The sequence below is a fragment of the Sipha flava genome, unplaced genomic scaffold (assembly GCF_003268045.1).
Source record: "Sipha flava isolate LNK unplaced genomic scaffold, YSA_version1 269_pilon_pilon, whole genome shotgun sequence".
Taxonomy (NCBI): domain Eukaryota; kingdom Metazoa; phylum Arthropoda; class Insecta; order Hemiptera; family Aphididae; genus Sipha; species Sipha flava.
Window position 1 is genome coordinate 366,204 of NW_020272933.1, and position 12,338 is coordinate 378,541.

At 29.7% G+C, this 12,338-nt stretch overlaps 1 protein-coding gene across 2 annotated transcripts in view; it reads left to right on the forward strand.

Annotated features, from left to right (window-relative positions):
- LOC112685225 (ecdysteroid-regulated 16 kDa protein-like) overlaps positions 1-12,338 on the forward strand; it is a 29,031-nt gene that overhangs the window by 11,898 nt on the left and 4,795 nt on the right. The gene's annotated exons all lie outside the window — the stretch shown is intronic.

Genomic DNA, 12,338 nt, shown 5'->3' on the forward strand with positions numbered 1-12,338 from the left:
TAATCTACTCCATCGACACTTTTTTCCCCACTACTCCCCATTTTTTAAAATTATGATATTATTTTTTTCAATTTTTTTGCTATCGTTTTAGTAGCCTATCTATAATACCTCTTCTTTTATTCCACATGCCATCCAAATATTTTATATCAAATACACCTCTCCTTCCCCTCATACATATATTATTTAAAATGTTATTATAAGAATATATTATTTTAAATTATATAGGTAAGACTTTACAAATAATATATTATTTAAAATGATAACATATGATACCAAGGCCGTATCTAGAAATTTTTTTCGGGAGGAGTCCACAACATGTATATTGTAATGTTATTGAATTTAGATTTTAACTTTTGATATTTGGTTTAAAATAAAACAGAAAAAGATTTAATCTTCTTTTATTAAAATTAATATCATATTCTCATATGATATTGTGATATAAAATTTAAAGCAGTCAATGATTAATTGGAGCTTAAGTCATTTTTAACTGAAAATATTTATGTTGGTATTAAAAATAAATAAGTATTTTAAACATTTGTAAAATATTGAAGAAATTTCGGGGGGGGGGAGAGGTTCAGATACTCTGGACCCCCCTAGATACGGCCATGTATGATACATACATAAATATATACACACATAAATATTTATATACAAAATTATTTAAAATGTTATTATATAACTATATTATTCAAATTATTAACACAATAACATTGTAACATCTGGTTATCTAATAGTCATTTTTAGAAATGTCAATATATGCACGTGTAAATATCATCGATTTATTAATCAACATTAGCGAATCATATAGAAATTCTCCATTCATAATGATTAGAGCCCGGATTTATATGCAATTAAAAAGTGTCAAATATGATGTTAATATGCAAAGAAAAAGTGGCTAAATATGAAATTATGTTATACTTTATAAAATGTGTTGGTTTTTTTAAAAACCACACTTTTATACCCAATTAAATTCTAAATATTTTATCAAAAACAAAAAAAAAAAAAATGATAATATCCACTTCTTTATATTTTAAATTATTTAAATTAATCTAAAACTTTTAGGAACTTAAAATCGAGAATAAAAAAAAGTAATGAAAAAAAGAAAAAACTGGATGAGCCTCGCTCTGCTGTACATTATGGGGTGGAATGCACCTCGTTTATAGGATAGGTCATTACAATAGATTTGTTAAATTTGAATGCAATGATAAGTATCATTGTATACGAATAACGATTTTAAACGGAGATGATTTGTTAGATACATATAAAAAAAAATTATTATATATATTATAAATTATAATAATAATCTTATATATAAAAAGCAGTCTTTCAATAATTTTCTATTTGGATATAATTTCTATATAAATATCCTATAAAACTATGTTTAATTAACAAAAAATGAGTCAAAACGACTCATATAATTTTATTTGGAAAAATCGAATATTTCAAATGCCAATAAGTTGCTTAAAAATCAGTATAATATTTTGAAAAAAATACGCTTAAAGAAAATGAAAGAAAATGCCAAACTTCATAACTAGTAAAAGTTTCGAGTTTCCGCGACTTTCACTTTTTGAATAATAACAAATATTTAAAATCATTTGAGGATAAATCGTTAATTTATACAATTTTTTTTTTTTTATTGTGTTATATTTCATAGTCCTAATAGAAGTTATGAACATGTAGTTACAATGGATTAATTATATTTTTTCGAATGTAACGAGAGAAAACAATTGTCGAACGAAGCAAGACAATTTATTTTAGGATTAATATCCATATTTTTTTAGTGCGTATACCCATAAATATATTTACAAATATGGTAAACTGGTTAATCTGGTTGAAGGTAATATACGAGTATATACATTAGAACCCGTTTAAGACGCTCTCGCTTAAGACAATTTCCCGGCTAATACGCTTATTTTTACGAGTTCCATGATTTTAACAACATTTAACATGTAATTTACTCTGGATAATACGCTCGTATTGTCAATGATGTTCATATAAAAATATATTGTATATACATATACATTGTATAAAATTTGAAGAAATACCTCACTAATAATAACGATAACCAATAATAACAAATAGTAACAAATGCTCTTGATCATGTTAATGAGCTAAGAAGATTAATTCCATCTTTTGACAATGCTGACGAAACTTTACATCATCTTAATAAAATTGAAAACTTCCTGTATTCAAAAAAACATCAAAACTTTGAAACAGTGAAAGATGGACGATTTTTGAAATAGGTAATATAAATGTAATAATCCACTCTGCAAAGTAAAAAATATAATTTATATATATATGTTACCGGAAAAGATGAAAATTCAGGAATTGTCAGTATATTCTAGTCATTGTTGACAATGACAGGAAAGGTTAGGCAATGTTGGATATTTCATAGTTTTATCAACATTTCCGTATTGTAATTAGGCAATGTTATAAATCCGCATTTAAACAAATATCAACACCGCTTTATCGGTGATCGATCTGATTATGGAACATTCAAGTCTTCATGAAATATATATTAATTTTAAATGACGAACATTTTTTTTAAATTTTTTGTGGTGTTACGAACATAACATTTTTATGGAGCCCTAGGCAAACCATTGCGGAGCACCAAAGGCTTCGCGGAGCACAGTTTGGGTACCGCTGTACTAGATTATATAATTCCAAGTGTCATAGTAATTTACCACGTAATAATAAAGATTAAGATTATGATTTATCCTAAATAGCTAATAAGTATTAAAATATATTAAATTAATTTTTAATATTATTATCAATGCCTTCTTTTATTAGGAATTGTTATCAATGACTAGGTTTTGACATTAATTCCTTACTAAATCAGGCATTATCGTTATTGACTAGTCATTGTCAACACGGACTGATTGTCATCTTTTCCGGTAACATATATATAATATGGATGTATTGTGAAATACAATAAAATTTTTTGTTCCCGCGTAATACGATTTCCCGCTTAAGACGCTATTTGTAACTGGTCCCTTGGAGAGCATCTTAAATGGGTTCAACTGTATATATAATATTTAAAATATGTAATATTATTTTACATAGTATTGATTGCTAAATACTACATCTGAAAACGTTTTAAAATTTACACTAATTTAAATAATACAAAACATTAAGTTGTTCATAACGTTGTAATTGTCAATAATGGTAAACAGAAATTTTTTTAAACGTCTAAATTTGTATAACGTTTAAAGGCTTAAATTGAATAACGTTTAAATTACTTATAGAGTTAAACGCTTAATTGCTTATAACGTTTAAATGTCCCATAATGGTAAACAATATATATTATTTCGATTTAAGTCCTGGTCCTTAATTAATGGAAAATCAAATAAAACATAAGTGAAACTTTCAAAACACAGATAGGTATTATAAAATAACCACACAAAAGTCCATTCAAATTGGATCCGGCATTAGATTAAAAAAAAAAAAAAAGAATAAATCAAGAATAGTTTAGCATAAACTAACAAATTTGGCTTTGCTGCATGTGCATAAAGATATTATTGTATCCATTGATGAAACAATCAACAAATTTGCCAAAATGAAAAAAAGAAATTTGAAATTTGTTATTTGACTACTTATTAATCTTATGTTTTCCACTCAGATATTTGTTAAATTAAGTTACCTATCTTAATTGTTTTTTAAAGTTTTTAAAAAATAATTCTTAAGTACTATTACTACTATGATTATTTGTTGTTATTTTTATACAGGATTCAGACTGAAGGTACGATTTTAATATATGAACTATTTGTGTTGTTATTATTAATACTTATTTTATATGCAGTAGGTTTTAAATATATTTATTAAATAAATATTTAATTAAATTTTGTACTTGTATTTTTATTTATTCACTCGAAATTATTTTTAAGTTTATATTAAAGAAAAATTAGTTCCCCTCCCACCCAATGGCCTCAACTCAAATACGCCCTTGAGTCAACCACTAACACCGTCTGTGACATTTCAGATCAGTGGCTGTGGTTAAAAATCCGTATACATTCGTATTTTTCCATTAGCAGTGCTGCTAAGAAACGCTGCCAAGTGGCTACGTGTGAAGGGCCTTTAGGTGACCAGATGTTACAACGTTATTGTGATAATTATTTTAAATAATAGGGTCTTATTATAACATATTAAATAATACTATCAATGATAATTTATCATTATGAATGGAGAATTTCTATATGATTCGCTAATATCGATTAATAAATCGTTGATATTTACACGTACATACATTGACATTCCTGAAAATAACTATTAGATGACTTGATGTTAAAATGTTATTGTGTTAATAATTTGAATAATATAATTATACAATAACATTTTAAATAATTTTGTATATGAATATATATGCGTATACAGGGCCGTATTAGTGTACAAGCATTGTGTCTAGGGCCTATGAAAATGCGTGGCTACAATTTTTTTGTAGTAAATTTAATTGGTATAAACATTTTTTTTATGGTTTTTGACAATTTATATTATGTATATTTTGGATTAAAATTATTTTTTTTTAACAAATTAAAAATTTTATCGTATAAAAATTTATAATAGTTATCAAATAAAAGTTTAGATTTGATTTTAATGTTATAAATATTATTGTTTTTACAAGCTTACAGTCCCTTATTACATTCCCAAAGAGAAGGTTTCTTAACCATTTAAATACTGGACAACGGCCCTGCAAGTTTAAGGAGCTTAGGGCCTACGATAGTGTTAATCCGGACCTGTGTGAATTTATATGTATGTAGGTGCGTCTAAACTCCACCACAAGTACCTTTTATTACTGTAAACTCAGCCAGAAAAAAAAACAGATAAAATTGGGTTCATGTAAACTCCACCACTGAAAAAAATGAGATAAAATTGAGTTCATGTAAATTTCGCCAGTGAAGAAAATCAAGTAGTAGTTTAAAATTAATATGATATATTATTAAAAAAAAATTATAATATAATATAATATCATATTGTTCACATAAAATATTTAAATCATAGTAAAAAAATCATAATAAATAATCGTTATACCTAAAAATCCAGAAATATATTGTTATGTCATGGATGTAAGCTAAAATGATGTGATACAATTTGTTAATATTCTAAGTCTCGTATTACTCCATTTGTGTACCTATTTATAGCATCCTGTAACACTGTCATTTTTTTTCGAATTTTTTAGCTTATTTTCTTGAGATATGCGATATAGTTTTATATGGATTTGAAATTCGGTAAGAACTTTTTCTAAAAATATGAACATTCGGTTGACTTTTATAAAATTAATTTCTTAGATTACTATGAAAGGATTCACAGGCAAAACACAAAAAAAAACTGACGGAGTTTACGATCGCCCATGTATGTATGTATGTATCATGTGTTATTATTTTAAATAATATATTATTTGTAAAGTCTTACCCATATAATTTAAAATAATATAGTCTTATAATAACATTTTAAATAATATATGTATGAGGGGAAGGAGAGGTGTAGTTGATGTAAAATATTCGGATGACATGTGGAATAAAAGAAGAGGTATTATAGATAGGTTACTAAAACGATAACAAAAAAAATTGAAAAAAATAATATCATAATTTTAAAAAAGGGGGAGTAGTGGGGAAAAAAGTGTCGAAGGAGTAGATTACGTGAAGTATCAGAAAAGAAAAAATTTAATATTGAAAAATAGTGGATAGGTTATGTGAATGATCGTGCGATGGCTAGGCATGTGTGTCGGGTGATGGTTAGTCGGCGGTAGATGCGGGTGTTGGGTGGGCTAGAAGCCTTTTCTATCTATTCGCGAACATTAAATATTATTTGTAATCCTAGTTTTTATGAAAATGAACGTTGAAGGGGAAAAAGAAAGAGGAAGACCAAAAAAGAGATGGTTGGATATGATTAGGAATGATTTGAGTTCCGTTGGCGTGAGTGCGTAGATGTAGAAAATCGAAACGAATGGAGATTTAGAACAAGGGTAGCTGACCCCAACTAGTTGGGAGAATGGTGAAGGAGAATAAAACATATTAGTGGATTGTGAAGACAAACTAACAATGCACAACAACAAATATTATCTTAACATTTATAAATATGGACACGATATTGGATTTATTTTTCCTCTGGATGATATTTTTGATGAAATTCAACTAAATTTCAGATATTTGATCTGATACAGGAATTTTTGCTAGTTTTACATTGAGCTTATGATACATTTTTATTTGAGGGGAGGAGTTAATAGGAAAAGTAGCAAATAAGATAAACAAAAATTTCATTCTTCCTACAATCATGATCAAATCACGCTCTGAGTGGCTTACTATATTGCCGCAAAAATTGAAAATAGTAATGTATTATACCAGGGGCGTCATTTGCAATAAAACCATAGGGTAGCAACATTGGCAATCCAAAGGGAGGAGGGCTAATGAGTTTTAGCCTACTCTTACCCCACCCACATTGACTGTATGAATTTTAAAAAAAAATTACATTTATCAACATTTAACACTTTGAACGTTAAATACATAATACACAATAAAACAACTTCTTCCCCAAAAACTGGGGCAACTGTACAATAATCCCATTACTGAAACCAAATAAATCTAAATTTCAAGTGGACAGCTACAGACCAATCTCCCTAATTAACAATATTAGTAAAATATTAGAAAAAATAGCAAAATCAGGAGTATCATGGTACTTAGAATAAATAAATTACCTATCAACTTTCCAAAACGGGTTCAGAAAAAATAAATCCACTATCGACAGCTTAGGATATATTTAAACCGAAATAAATAAAACATTTTCTGAAAATCAATCAATGAGTCTAATAAGCTTAGATATAGAAAAAGCCTACGACTGCATATGGAAACATAGAATAATCTCAAAATTAAACACAATATTATGCAACGGAAATTTATTAAATTAAATTAAATTATATTAAAAACTTTTTACAAACCAGATCATTTCAAGTAAAACTAAGCAACACAACTTCGGAAACATTTTCTCAAGAAAATGGAATCCCACAAGGTTCAAGTCTATCCCCAATATTATTTTTAATAGCCATAAACGATAAAACAAACTGAAATACGGAACCTATTAAGTACACCCTCTTCGCAGATGACAAATATTTATTACAGAAGTAAACAATCAAACTCAATTCAAATTTTACTTCAAGAATGTGTAAATAATCTAACAAAATGGTCTTCAGACACAGGCTTAAAATTTTCACCCAATAAATCACAGAGCATTTGTTTTACAAAAAAAAGAAAGCAAAAACCTCCCACTTTCAAAATTAACGAACTAATGATTCCAAATAAAGAAACAATACAAATTTTAGGCATTACATTTGAAAAAAAATTATCATGGATACCTCATCTACAACTCATAAAAAAAGGAACATCCCAAAGAACAAATATCATAAAAATACTAGCACACACAACATGGGGTTCCAAAAGCAAACTACTAATTCAATTACATAAAGCACTTATCCGGTTAAAATTAAAATATGGCGCAGAAGTATATCTATCAGCCAAAAACAGAGCATTAAAAACAATTGACCCAATACATAACACCTGATTATTGCCATCGGTGCATTCAAATCCAGCCCGGTAAAAAGTATCTATAATATAGCTAGCGAACCCCCTCTCTGGATCCGAAGAATCAAAATAGCACTCAATTTCGCCACAAGACTAACCAGAAATAACACCGAAAAACTAATACCAGAACACATCAAACAGATCATCACAAAATTCAAAATAGATTTTTCAAATAAGATAAAAAATTCAATTTTACAAACACCACCATGGTCAACCAAAATCGACATAAACGTGAAATTTTCAGAAAACAAAAAAAAAAAAGAAACTTCTCCTGAAATTTTCAAGAACCTGTTTTACGATCTTAAAAGCAATTTAATTGGACAGGATATATATACTGACGCTTCGAAAAGCGAACAAGGAGTAGGTATAGCTATAATTATATCGATAAAAAAAATAACAACATATAAACTACAAAAGAATTGTTCAATATATACCGCTGAAGCCATCGCCATACTATTAGCACTAAAACTCATATCAAGTTCATATGGACACCAGATCATTGTAAAATAAACGGGAACGAACTAGCTGACCAACACGCAAAAAATGCAACATTATCTGAAACGCCCAAACAAAAATACAACACAACAATAGACACAAAAAATCAAATAAATATTTTAACACGGAACATATGGCAAAATCACTGGATAAACCAAAAAAACAAATTACGAGAAATAAAACAAAATATAAATCCCTGGCCACAAACAAAAACAACCAGAAAAACAGAAATAATAATAACCCGACTAAGAATCGGTCACACCCTCCTCACTCATGGACACCTTATGAAAAACCAAGCACCAACGGTATGCCCCTCGTGCGGAACGACCCTCACTGTTAAACACTTGCTGACCGAGTGCAGATTCAACGAGGAAGAAAGAAAAAAACATAATATACCATTAAACCTGTACGATATTATCGATCCCGACTGCCAACCAGAAAACATTACATCGTTCCTCAAGGCATTAAAACTAGAAAAAAGCATATGATAATTAAACAGAAATAAGTCACTAATATTGTATATACCGTTTTCTTTCTTTTTTTCTCTATTTTAAGACTATATATATATATATATATATATAAATATAAGAAAATAATTGTATAAATCTCAAAAGCTAATGGCCTATGCTGCTGAAGCTGTAACGAACAATAAAAAAAAAAAACCAAAACTTCAAATATAAATATAAAAGATAAACAAAAAAAAGAAAATTAAATTAAAATAAAATAAACCAAATATAATAATTTAAAGTCACATCAATGGTAACTAATTGTCGTTTTATAGTTCTTATGGTTTCAGCCAAAAAACTAGTTACGTCTTTGGCGTTGTCATATGCATTCATAATATCATTTTGTACGCATGAGTAAGGACAGATTGGGCATTGCAGAATAGTTTAATTGTTAATTCCATCTAACATTCGCAAGTTGTAGATGTTCCTTCAAGTAGTCCCCATTTCTTCATGTTATCTTTAGGGCGTCAAACTCCTGTTCTCATTCGGTTTAAAGTTCTCAAGGATGGGCCATTTTAATTGATTCCCTGGTGATAACGCTTCGATAGGGACCTATTTGTCTTTAATTTAGTTTTTCCATTGCATAACTCTTTCCTGTTCCTTAGTTGTTGTTAAGCATTTCGACTTTTTTAGGAAACTATTTCTCAATTTTAGCCGGAAATTATTTACTTCAAACCCACACATTGGGTATCTATCGTCATTCGTCATTTTTGTTCTTTCTCTATCTGCTTGCACTGCCCTCCTAATTGGCGGTGGTGCAATTGTCGTGGTCGTTATCACAACGACCACGGCACCCTTATCGACGTCCGCGAGGACGCGACCGAACCGGTTGGCCGTCGTCGGTGGTGGCGGACGGTTGACTCGGCGGGTTCAAGAAAAGCACAACATACGACGACGACGACGAGTTAAGATATCAACGTCATAATTTTGTCTATAAAATTATATTAATTATATTAAAGTATTTTTTCTCTTATTAAACAAAAGAATATTATTTAATTTAATTTTAAATCACCTTTACCTACACACCTACACAATTCCAGCTAGTACATATATTTCTTCAACTTTCGAATTTTGTAGACAACCAGTCACCAGTCGGCACGTTTAATTTAGTGTGACATCAATTTGTTTTGAGTGGGTAGATCTCCCCCATACTGGTGATGTGTATTCGGCTGTTGATAGGCATATAGCAGCGTTTCTTAAACTTTTTTAACCGTGGAACCCTTTTTGATGTCCATATTTATCGTGGAACTCTTGATTTTTTTTTAACTTTTTAGTTTTTTTTAGGATTATTTGTAAATAAATTATAATTATATAATAATAATATGTTAAAGATATTTAATTCAAAAAATATATAAAAATAAAAATTATAATAATAATAATTGTACATACATATATAATAATACTTTAATTAGAGTAAATATAAATGTAGACTATTCCATATGGGTTATACACTGTTATTTAATATACAAAGATTTTTTTTCTATAACGCAAACATTTTTTCATCATTACTAACCTTTAGTTGGAAATTTTAAAGTAATTTTCTTAACATTTTTAAAGAAATTACTTAAGTTTCGCAGAACCCTGAGGTGATCTTCGTGGAACCCCAGGGTTCCGCGGAACACAGTTTAAGAAACACTGGCATAGAGCTATTGCAGTAGTTCTTAATGTGTGTGGCTGAGCTCCCCAGCAGCTCCCCGTTAGTTTTCGTAACAGTCCGTTTCGTGACGCTATCTTTTTCTTTAGCTTTTCACAGTGAGCTCGGTATGTTAAAAACCTATCCAGAGTTACTCCTAAATATTTGAGGTGTTGGGCATTATCGATTTCCATGTCATCTCAAATTACATATAATTTGCGATTTGCTTCCCTATTCTTCAGATGGAAGAAGCATATTTGGGTTTTCGCTGGGTTCGGTCGCAAGTGATTTCTTTAGTAATAAGTACCAACCTCTTTAAGTATCATTGTTAACTTTCTTTCTACTGTTTCAAAACTCGTGTCTTGCACTGCAATAGTGCTATCGTCAGCATATATATAATGGTTTATGGATTGGTCTTTTGCTATTGGGTGGTCGTTGGTGTATATATTAAACATTGTTGGTGCTAGTACACTGCTCTGCGGTAGACCATTTTTAGACTTTCTCCATCTGTTGTTTTTTTCGTTATGACTTTCAAAAAACCATCTATTACTCAGTAAAGCTTTTACTAATTTTACGAAATGGAAATCGTTTGTGATTTTATATAGCTTGTATGTCAGTATTCTGTAATTTACCGTGTCATAGGCAGCTGTTAGGTCTATGAAAACTACACCTGTGATTTTCTTTGATACTTGATCGAAATAAAAACGACAAAGATGATTCAGAGATAGAAGATTTTACACAAAATGAAATAACCCCATTTATTTTACAACATAGAAATTCATCACATTATCTTGAAAAAAGTTTCAACTTGAATTTAACTCCAACTCAAGAAGAAGAGAGTGATTTAGAATTGGAAAGCTCTGAAACAGAAAATGAGCAATTTTCTCTCCATAACACTGACACAAGTTTGGTATTTAGTTGCACTGACCACGATAGTAGCAAAGATTTTTAAAAAGAGTTGAAAAATACTGTATCCAGCAGTAGTGGCGCAAAGCTAAGTAAAAAAAAAAAAAAGTGAAGCGGTCCCTACCGTAGTACATTACACGAGCCAAAGTTTGCCCATTAAATGTGTGTAAATTTGCCCGTTTTCTTTAGCCAGGGCTACAGACCTAATAAATGAACGGATTGGTCTGTATGTAGTATCAATAGATCGGGGATGACTTGTAGATTACACCTTTGTCATGTTTGAAGAAATTGATTGAATAATGCCGAATATATTAGCAAAAAAGTCAAGTATTTTTGAAGCAAAAAGATATTGTGCTCGGCCGTTTTAAGTTATAACGTTCCACACAGCAGTGCACAAGGCCGTATTACTCCCTCTATTCCGTATACGATTACGTGGCGGGGTACACTGGGCAGCGGTTGCGAGTTGCGATTCCCGCCGTTGCCTGCGTCTTCGTTTATCGTATTCGTCATTTCTGTTATCGACATTCATGTTTCTGGCGACGTTTAGTATATCCGCCGCCGCCAGTGGCGTATTTTAGGGGAGCGATGGGGGCAATAACCTCCCCCGACGCTATTTGTAACTGGTCCCTTGGAGAGCATCTTAAATGGGTTCAACTGTATATATAATATTTAAAATATGTAATATTATTATACATAGTATTGATTGCTAAATACTACATTTGAAAACGTTTCAAATTTTACACTAATTTAAATAACGCAAAAGTTAAATTTTTCATAACGTTTTAATTATCAATAATGGTAAACGGAAAATTTTTTAAACGTTTAAACGCTTGAATTGAATAATGTTTAAATTATTTATAGCGTTAAACGCTCAATTGCTTATAACGTTTATATGTCCCATAACGATAAATAATATACCTATATTATTTTGATTGAAGACCCAGTCCATACTTAGTGAAAAATTAGATAAAACACAAGCGAAACTTTCAAAACACGGATATGTGTTAAAAAAGAATTAGACAAAAAACCATTCAAAAAGGATCTGGCATTAGATTAAAAAAAAAAACCACAAGTATTAAGGATTCACCTGGTATAAATATTACCAAAAATTTTACTTGTAAATTTTGAGTCTGAATTAAAGGAAAAATTTGAGTCGCCCCTCTCTAGAAGTAAGTCTAAATACGCCCCTGGCCGCCGCGCCAGTATATAATAGAAAAACCACGTTTTATG